Genomic DNA, 10,869 nt, shown 5'->3' with positions numbered 1-10,869 from the left:
TAAAGTTTATTTGGAAAGTAATACATTTATAGATATTTTTAAAAGCATTCATGATTTGGGTAAATGTAATATACTAACTATTACTCTTGTTAAAAATATGAAATGGTATTAAATTTGGTGAAGAGCACATTATGAGTTGTTTAAGACTCGAAATTCAAAGTTAACTTGACTTGATACTTGACGGTCTTGATGTGAGACTTGTCTCAGACTTGCCTGTCTTGACTTGGGACTTGAGTGCTAAGACTTGAGACTTACTTGTGACTTGTAAAACAATGACTTGGTCCCACCTCTGTTACCTAGACTAGCCTACAACACCACAATACAATGATCGTACCTAGTCTAGCCTACAACACCACAATACAATGATCCTACCTTGACTAGCCTACAACACCACAATGATCCTACTTAGTGTAGCCTGCAACACCACATTGATCGTACCTAGTCTAACCTACAACACCACAATGATCCTACATAGTGTAGCCTGCAACACCACAATGATCCTACCTAGTCTAACCTACAACACCACAATACAATGATCCTACCTAGACTAGCCTACAACACCACAATGATCCTACCTAGACTAGCCTACAACACCACAATGATCCTACCTAGACTAGCCTACAACACCACAATGATCCTACCTAGTGTAGCCTACAACACCACAATACAATGATCCTACCTTGACTAGCCTACAACACCACAATGATCCTACCTAGTGTAGCCTGCAACACCACAATGATCCTACCCAGTCTAACCTACAACACCACAATACAATGATCCTACCTTGACTAGCCTACAACACCACAATGATCCTACCTATTGTAGCCTGCAACACCACAATGATCCTACCTATTGTAGCCTGCAACACCACAATGATCCTACCTAGACTAGCCTACAACACCACAATGATCCTACCTAGTGTAGCCTGCAACACCACAATGATCCTACCTAGTGTAGCCTACAACACCACAATGATCCTCCCTAGTGTAGCCTACAACACCACAATGATCCTACCTAGTCTAACCTACAACACCACAATGATCCTACCTAGACTAGCCTACAACACCACAATGATCCTCCCTAGTGTAGCCTACAACACCACAATGATCCTACCTAGACTAGCCTACAACACCACAATGATCCTCCCTAGTGTAGCCTACAACACCACAATGATCCTCCCTAGTGTAGCCTACAACACCACAATGATCCTCGCTAGTGTAGCCTACAACACCACAATGAGCCTCCCTAGTGTAGCCTACAACACCACAATGATCCTCGCTAGTGTAGCCTACAACACCACAATGATCCTCCCTAGTGTAGCCTACAACACCACAATGATCCTCCCTAGTGTAGCCTACAACACCACAATAATCCTCCCTAGTGTAGCCTACAACACCACAATTATCCTCCCTAGTGTAGCCTACAACACCATAATGATCCTACCTAGACTAGCCTACAACACCACAATGCAAATAGTCCGGGTAACCATTTGGTTATCTGTTCAGGAGTCTTATGGCTTGGGGGTAAAAACTGTTGAGAAGCCTTTTTGTCCTAGACTTGGCACTCCCGTACCGCTTGTCATGCGGTAGTAGAGAGAACAGTCTATGACTGGGGTGGCTGGGGTCTTGGACAATTATTAGGGCCTTCCTCTGACACCGCCTGGTGCAGAGGTCCTGGATGGCAGGCAGCTTTGCCCCAGTGATGTGCTGGGCCGTACGCACTACCCTCTGAAGTGCCTTGCTGTCGGAGGCCGAGCAATTGCCGTACCAGGCAGTGATGCAACCGGTCAGGATGCTCTCAATGTTGCAGCTGTAGAACTTTTTGAGGATCTCAGGACCCATGCCAAATCTGTTTAGTTTCCTGAAGGGGAATAGGCTTTGTCGTGCCCTCTTCACTACTGTCTTGGTGTGATTGGACCACTCTAGTTTGTTGTTGATGTGGACACCAAGGAACTTGAAGCTCTCAACCTGCTCCACTACAGCCCCGTCGATGAGAATGGGGGCGTGCTCGGTGATCCTTTTCCTGTTGTCCACAATCATCTCCTTAGTCTTGGTTACGTTGAGGGAGAGGTTGTAATTCTGGCACCACCCGGCCAGGTCTCTGACCTCCTCCCTATAGGCTGTCTCGTCGTTGTCGGTGATCAGGCCTACCACTGTTGTGTCGTCGGTCGGCAAAATTAATGATGGTGTTGGAGTCGTGCCTGGCCATGCAGTCGTGGGTGAACAGGGAGTACAGGAGGGGACTGAGCACGCACCCCTGGGGAGCTCCAGTGTTGGTGATCATCGTGGCAGATGTGTTGCTACCTACCCTCACCACCTGGGGGCGGCCCGTCAGGAAGTCCAGGATCTAGTTGCAGAGGGAGGTGTTCAGTCCCAGGTTCCTTAGCTTAGTGATGAGCTGTGAGGGTACTATGGTATGCTGATTGTATTGACGATAATGGCAACTTCCTACTCGCCTTCTGCGTGTCCTGATGAGGCATCCGCAGAGGAGGAGGGTGTTCAATTTATTTCACAGCACAAGGGGAGGGTCATGTGAAAATATTTTTTATGTTGTGGAGGGGGTTCATTATTTTACGACACCTTGAATTGGAACCCCCCACCGTCCAGTAAATGTCGATCTGTCCCTAAGAGAGGGAAGAGAATGAGGAGGACAAAGGAGATGAATATAGAGAGCAAGATAGAATAGATTGGAAAGCGGGAGAGAGAGTGGTAAGCAATGTGTATGACTGATTACTCCGTCAGGTTATGTTAGTGTGAGTAAAGCACTCCAGCATCACTCTGCATCTGTGTGTGTGTGTGTGTGTGTGTGTGTGTGTGTGTGTGTGTGTGTGTGTGTGTGTGTGTGTGTGTGTGTGTGTGTGTGTGTGTGTGTGTGTGTGTGTGTGTGTGTGTGTGTGTGTGTGTGTGTGTGTGTGTGTGTGTGTGTGTGTGTGTTAGTATGTTACGCAGACACTTCATTCCTGCAGGTTTTTAATGAGGAAGAAATTGCTTCGCTCGCTGCCTGCGCCTCTGTAATTTCTGACACGCTGAAAGAGAGAGAAAACAATTGTGTAGCGTGCAAAGTAATATTGCCTCTCTGGCGTGAAACGATTGTGAATTGTTGACTGTTTATTTCAGAATATAGACACTATGTTCCTGTAGGAATAGCCAAGTGCTGATCATTGATTTGGATTGAATTTAGCAACCTCTATTTATAATACATAAGGCTGATTAACTTTATTGTTTTCTCTCCAAATTTACATCAGGAAAGATATAGCATAAAAAGGAGACCAGAGAGGAAGAGAGAGAGAGGATACCTCTCTGTGATAACAGAGTAGAATATCTCCATAAAAACAAAATGACATCATTTTAGCAGTCCTGATCAGGCAATTGTTCTCCAGGGGATCATGCACCTACTAGTTTAGAGGGGGCACGAAGTATGTGAGGATGGAGAGGGGGTTGGGGGGTTGGAGAATGGAGTAAACACCTGAAACAGTTTTTCCCTGTAATCTAGAGCCATAATCACTATGCCTTATTCTATAAACAAATATAATGAGAACTTGTTCTCAACTAGCCTACCTGGTTAAATAAAGGTGAAATAAAAAAATAATTTAAAAAATATGAACATGTTGATGCATAGGTTATCTAAGCTTACCCATTTTAACTTTTCAATTGTCATTTAAATGAGGGTGTCATTCTGACTCTTGTAAATTGCACATCTCAATATACTGCACTAACATGCCTAGGATATTACATCCAAATTACAACACTGTACATGGGATCATAACACACATTAATACAGGCACATATCGTGGCATCATAATTAATACACAAATAATATAATGTGCCACATTCCATTTTAAAGAACTGATTGGGTCTCTGCTTGACACCAACAAATGCCCCATAATATCTGGCCCTGTGCCCTCCCTAATTCCATTGAACATTTCAGCAGACTTTTAGCACTTCATAACTGGCTACCTGACTATTGTAACTCTTTGGGTGTAACATTCAATGAAAATGTTAATACCTTCTGGAAACAAAGATCATATTATAAAGAGGATGGGGTCCACCCAAATCTTTTGGGTTCCTGGATGTGTTCACATCATTATAAGGCTGTGTTGAGACAATTACTTATCAATGACCCAAGCACAGCTCAGGTAATCCCTACCATTGTGTCGCTGAGTTGTCATAATGCTTCAGCAAATGTACATTATCCCATGGGCGTTGGTAGATGGTTTGGGATGAGTCTGGCTGCAGAGTGAAGGAAAATCAGCCAACAAGAGCTCAGCATATGTGGGAACTCCTTCAAGACAGTTGGAAAAACATTCCAGGTGAAGCTGGTTGAGAGAATGCCAAGCATGTGCAATGCTGTCATCAAGGCAAAGGATGGCTATTTGAAGAATCTCAAATATAAAATATACTTTAATTTGTTTAACACTTTTTTGGTTACTTCATGATTCCATATGTGTTATTTCATAGTTTTGATGGCTTCACTATTATTCTACAATGTAGAAATTAGTAAAAATAAAGAAAAATCCTTGAATGGGTAGGTGTTCTAAAACCTTTTACTGGTAGTGTATGGGAGAATGCTATTCATTGACTACAGCTCAGCGTTCAACACCATAGCGCCTTCAAAGCTCATCAGTAACCTAAGGATTCTGCAACTGAACACCTCCCTCTGCAAATGGATCCTGGACATCCTGAAGGGCCACCCTCAGGTTATTAAGGGTAGTCAAGCTGATCCTTTACAATGGGTGCCCCTCAGGGGTGCGTGCTCAGTCCCCTCCTGTTATCCCTGGACACCCACGACTGCATGGCCAAACACGACTCCAACACCATCATTAAGTTTGCCGACGACACAACAGGTAGGCCTGATCACAGACAACGATGAGGCAGCCTATAGGGAGGAGGTCAGAGACCTGGCAGTGTGGTGCAAGAACAACAACCTCTCCCTCAACATGATCAAGACAAAGGAGATGATCGTGGACTACAGGAAAAGGAGGGCCGAGCACACCCCCATTCTAGTCGACAGGACTGTAGTGGAGCAGATTGAGAGCTTCAAGTTCTTTGGTGTCCACATCACCAATGAACTGTCATGGTCCAAACACACCAAGACATTCGTGAAGAGGGCACGACAATGCCTATTCCCCCTTAGGAGACTGAAAAGATTTGTCATGGGTCCTCGGATCCTCCAAAAGTTATACAGTTTCACCATCGACATCATCCTGGCTGGTTGCATCACCGCCTGGTATGGCAACTGCTCAGCCTCTAACCACAAGGCACTACATAGGGTAATGCATATGGCCCAACACATCACTGGGGCCAAGCTTCCTGCCATCCAGGACCTCTATACCAGACGGTGTCAGAGGAAGGTCCTAAAAATTGCCAAGGACTCCAGCCACCCTAGTCATAGACGGTTCTTTCTGCTACCGCACAGCAAGCACCAAGTCTAGGTCCAAAAGGCATCTTAACAGCTTCTACCCCCAAGCCATACGATTCCTGAACAGCTAACCAAATGGCTACCCGGAATTCCCCAGGGCAGCTGTATAGGCCCCTTATTTTTTTCAATCTTTACTAATGACATGCCACTGGCTTTGAGAAAAGCCTATGTGTCTATGTATGCGGGTGACTCAACAGTATACATATCAGCTACTACAGCAACTGAATTGACTGCAACAATTAACAAAGAGCTGCAGTTAGTTTCAGAATGGGTGGCAAGGAATAAGTTACTCCTAAATATTTTCAAAACTAAAAACATTGTATTTGGGACAAATCATTCACTAAATCCTGAACCTCAACTAAATTGTCAAATAAATCACGTGGAGTTTGATTAAGTTGAGGTGACTAAATTGTTTGGAGTAACCCTGGATTGGTAACTGTCATGGTCAAAACATGTTGATACAACAGTAGCTAAGTTGGGGAGAAGTCTGTCCATAATAAAGCACTGATCTGCATCCTTAACAACATTTTCAACAAGGCAGGTCCTACAGGCCATAGTTTTCTTGCACCTGGAATACTGTTCATTTGTGTGGTCAGGTGACACAAAAATTGTCTCAGAACAGGGCAGCACAGCTGGCCCTTAAATGTACACAGAGAGCTAACATTAATAATATGCATGTAAATTTCTCATGGCTCAAAGTGGAGGGGAGATGGACTACATCACTATTTGTTTTTATAAGAAGTGTTGACAAGCTGAATGCACTGAGCTGTCTGTTTAAACTACTAGCACACAGCTCAGACACCTATGCATACCCCTCAAGACATGCCACCAATGCTCTCTTAACAATCCTCAAATTAAGAACAGACTATGGGAGGCTCACAGTACTACATAGAGCCATGGCTACATGGAACTCTATTCCACATCAGGTAACTGATGCAAGCAGTAGCATCAGATTTGAATAGCAGATACAATTATGCACACTCTACACACACAGACATGGATTTTGTATTGTAGATATGTGGTATTAGAGTAGTGGCCTGAAGGAACACACTTAATGTGTTGTGAAAAGTGTTATGAAATGTAATGTGTACATTTATAATTACATGTACTGTAAGTATGTTAATGTTGCTGGACCCCAGGAAGAGTATCAGCTAATGGGAATCCTAATAAATGCAAATACAAAATATAAACCAAGTATCTTTCTGCATGTCTAAGCATACCTCTTGAGCTGTCTGTATCCACCTGACTGGTGTAAATAGGCCAATGCTTCTCTGCATCTCTGTTCAAATCTGGGCAAAAGAGTCAAAGGAATGTAAGTCTTACTCAGTATATTTCGTAATTCTTTGCTTTTCTAAAGTCTAGCAACTTTGCCAGCAGCCATGCCAGCTAATATAGTTAGAAAAGCTACTCTAACTTTATTGATAGCCTGAAATGCCTTAGTAGCTATTTATGAGGTTGTGAAATTGGAACCTGTATACCTGGCTATAGCTAAAGCCAACTTCATCAAATTGCTAGGTGGCTGGTATTACAGAGAAAAACAAAACATGTTTGTTTTATTTACTAATCAAGACTGAATCAATAACCCACATAGCTTGATCAAATTCATTGACAAACATACCTCCTGTGAGTCCTGCCCATCACCGGGAGCTAAAATCAAATCAAACACTGCGTGTGTCACTCATTCTGAACTCTATCTCCTCCTCCTCCGACAATATTGTCTGTATGCACTAGAGCCCTCAAACTCAACTCTGGACCTCAAAGCCAGTTCCACTGCATTTTTTCATTGTTCCACTCTAATAAGGGACTGATTTACTCCTGGGACACCAGGTGGGTGGAATTAATTATCAGGTAGAAGGGAAAGCTTGCAGGTTACGGGACCTCGTAGGGTAAGAGTTGAGTACCCCTGCACTAGAGTATCTATCATCCTGCATAGCATATCTCTGCTCCGTGGTGCACCTTGGAAGGAACCATTTACTAGGGAGAATAAGAGGGGGGTACTCTTTGCCTGGTCCAGTCAGTGTGCCCCCTCCACAAAATACTGTTGACAGATCTTTTTATAAATAATTATGAAAAAACATGGGCATGAAAATGAAGATAAAAAATGTATTTGACACAAAAATGTACATATAATAATCTGAGGGGGCGTGTGCCTTTGTGCCCCCTATGAGCATGACGCCTCTGATTGTTCTACTGCTGAAGGATATGGACACACACACCTCTGTTTATTTATCTGTCTGTCAAAGCCAAGATTCTACTCACCTGGAGTCCCAGATCTGAATCAATGTCTGAAAAGAGAGGAAGAATGAGAAACAGATCTCAAGGCCCAGATTGGAGAAAGGGCCTCAATATCAGACCTGTTACTAGTGGAGCAGTGACATCTCCTGGCTGAGCTCCATACTGCAGATCTATCTTTTTACTGTGAAAAGACTGACCTTTCAACGTCACATAATCACCTTACCGATCAATACAACTCATATGCGAACAAATCATCCAACACAAACCAGTAGATTATAGAGGTGAATTTGAATTGATGAAATATGCGGCCAGACAATGCTGTACACAGGTGGGTCATTTCACCAATTAGATGCCTTTTGAGCAGTGTAACCTAATTTCTTAAATAACATTTCTTATTTCACCTAATCGTAACAGCCTGTCATAAAGAGCACATGTTCAACTTAATAAAAATAAATAAAATCCCCATCTCAAGGGGTTAAATTTAAAAAAGGACTATAGTAAGTGCCTATTAAGTGCCAAATAAAGTAACAGGGTTGACCGTAACAGGGTTGACCGTAACAGGGTTGACCGTAACAGGGTTGACCGCAACAGGGTTGACCGTAACAGGGTTGACCGTAACAGGGTTGACCGTAACAGGGTTGACCGTAACAGGGTTGACCGTAACAGGGTTGACCGTAACAGGGTTGACCGTAACAGGGTTGACCGTAACAGGGTTGACCGCAACAGGGTTGACCGTAACAGGGTTGACCGTAACAGGGTTGACCGTAACAGGGTTGACCGCAACAGGGTTGACCGTAACAGGGTTGACCGTAACAGGGTTGACCGTAACAGGGTTGACCGTAACAGGGTTGACCGTAACAGGGTTGACCGTAACAGGGTTGACCGTAACAGGGTTGACTGTAACAGGGTTGACCGTAACAGGGTTGACCGTAACAGGGTTGACCGCAACAGGGTTGACGATTTCATCAAAAGAATCGGCCACAAATCCCGATGTGACAGGGGGAAATGGAAGCTTATTTTATACAACAGAGAGAGGCAAATGAATGCAAGCTCACTAATCACATGAAATAAATCATAATCTTCAGAAATGACTTTGCCAATGTAACAAAATAACAAGGGAGTTAGAATGATGGTGAAAACGTGGGGTGTGTTGGGGTTAAGTGGTTTAAAATCTTCACAGAAGTCACAGAGGATACACAGAGGGACATTTCCAAATGCTGAATGTTGCCACTTAAGCAAGTCTTTATCAATGACATATATTAAAGGGCCCTTCATTTATACCAGGCTTTTAAAATGCAATATTTGTGCACAATCTCTACTTAAAATATCAAAAGAGTGTAAAAGGCACTCATTTTGTGGAACGACCCAGGTATAGTGATAAGAACACTTGTCCACTGACTCCATCTGGCATGGGAGTAATATATCAGTGTGCAGCTCCCAGACGTCTAGACGCATCCTATTGAGTTGTGAGGCTCTTTGAGCGGCTCGTATCCCGTCACTTCTTAGTCTTACACGTTTATCTCTTCCTGAGGTCCATTCTCCCTCAAAACTACTGAGAAAAACTGGGCAGCTCCGATCACTGACAAGGGTTTTAATGGTTTTTGGTTTGAGATAAGGGATGTCAAATAAAACGTCAGGCTTATCACTGTTACCACAGAGTTGGATCCCAGTCATCACAGCCACAGCCTCTAATCCAAGCCGGAGAAATAGTCAGAGATAGGGTTGATCCCTTTGTCTTACAGAAACCTACACACTCCCATCGCATACCAAAACAAGGACAATGTAGGCCTACAAAAGCTGACACACTAAAGGGGATTGAAAAGAGATTATGTTGGTACTGTTTATTATTTTAGAGACACTAAAAAACACAAATGTAACACTGATCTTGATTTTGTTTCATATTACATTTTTCAGAACACAATATCTACTATATCTTTGTTTTTGCTTGCTAGACTTACAATGTATAAAACGCTCTGAATAATTCTCCTTCTCTTATGTTACTGCTATGCGTTCTGTTCCTCATTGGGAATGTTTGGTTTTTCCTTCTGGCTTTCATCCCTTTTCTGTGAAACGATGTATGTCCTCTATTCTTCAGCTCGCTGTTCTGTTTGTTCAGATAACGAGCACACAGCCACTCACATCCTGCCTACAGAGACACACTGAGGGATTTTATTCTGAGACTACTACGTGTGTCCCAGTTTTAGCAATATGGCCTATTTGTGTACAGCAATCTCTCACTGCAACAACTCGCCCCAATGCTTGGGTTATTTTAAACAATGCATGTGTTGGTCCCCTGGAGTGTTTTTATCAGAACGCACATGTGTCCTGTATTTGTGTGACGCGTTGCCGTGGGAGGCCAACCCTCACTACACTAATTTGTCAGCTCTGTGGGTTGCATATCTGTTTGTGTGTGTGTACATGTGCGTGCATGCGCATGTGTGTGCACAAGTGTGTGTAGATGTTTGTGTAAACAGTACATTTTAATAAGTTGAAGTAAATAAATGCTTGTTGGATACTCTCTGAACTGTCCCATGATGCACTGCTGCTCCCGTAATTCCCCTACCTGTCACCTATCCAGTCTCTCCCTCCTAGCTGGCTGTCTCCTGTCACCTTTCCAGTCTCTCCCTCCTAGCTGGCTGTCTCCTGTCACCTTTCCAGTCTCTCCCTCCTAGCTGGCTGTCTCCTGTCACCTTTCCAGTCTCTCCCTCCTAGCTGGCTGTCTCCTGTCACCTATCCAGTCTCTCCCTCCTAGCTGGCTGTCTCCGGTCACCTATCCAGTCTCTCCCTCCTAGCTGGCTGTCTCCGGTCACCTTTCCAGTCTCTCCCTCCTAGCTGGCTGTCTCCTGTCACCTATCCAGTCTCTCCCTCCTAGCTGGCTGTCTCCGGTCACCTATCCAGTCTCTCCCTCCTAGCTGGCTGTCTCCTGTCACCTATCCAGTCTCTCCCTCCTGGCTGGCTGTCTCCTGTCACCTATCCAGTCTCTCCCTCCTAGCTGGCTGTCTCCTGTCACCTATCCAGTCTCTCCCTCCTAGCTGGCTGTCTCCTGTCACCTATCCAGTCTCTCCCTCCTAGCTGGCTGTCTCCTGTCACCTATCCAGGGAGCTGCCATCTGTCTATCTGTCTGTCTGTCTGTCTGCCATCAACATCTGAATGCCCTCTCCCCTGGGACTGATCCATCTCTGGCTGCCTGTGAATGAGCAGAATGGCAGCCAACAG

General features: G+C 44.1%; 1 long non-coding RNA gene across 1 annotated transcript in view; it reads right to left on the bottom strand.

Moving 5' to 3' along the window:
• Positions 1-7,193, bottom strand: part of LOC127932686 (uncharacterized) — an 8,566-nt gene extending 1,373 nt beyond the window's left edge. The window contains exons 1-2 of the long non-coding RNA XR_008146351.1: positions 7,037-7,193; positions 6,639-6,707 (exon numbers count right to left, since the gene is read on the bottom strand). This is a non-coding gene — a long non-coding RNA (uncharacterized LOC127932686). The remainder of the gene's footprint in view (positions 1-6,638; positions 6,708-7,036) is intronic.
• Between the last annotated feature and the right edge of the window lie 3,676 nt (positions 7,194-10,869).

Source organism: Oncorhynchus keta, chromosome 10 (genome assembly GCF_023373465.1).
Source record: "Oncorhynchus keta strain PuntledgeMale-10-30-2019 chromosome 10, Oket_V2, whole genome shotgun sequence".
In the NCBI taxonomy this organism is placed as follows: Eukaryota; Metazoa; Chordata; class Actinopteri; order Salmoniformes; family Salmonidae; genus Oncorhynchus; species Oncorhynchus keta.
Note: the sequence above shows the minus strand (reverse complement) of the source record. Positions and strands in the feature narration are given on the sequence as shown.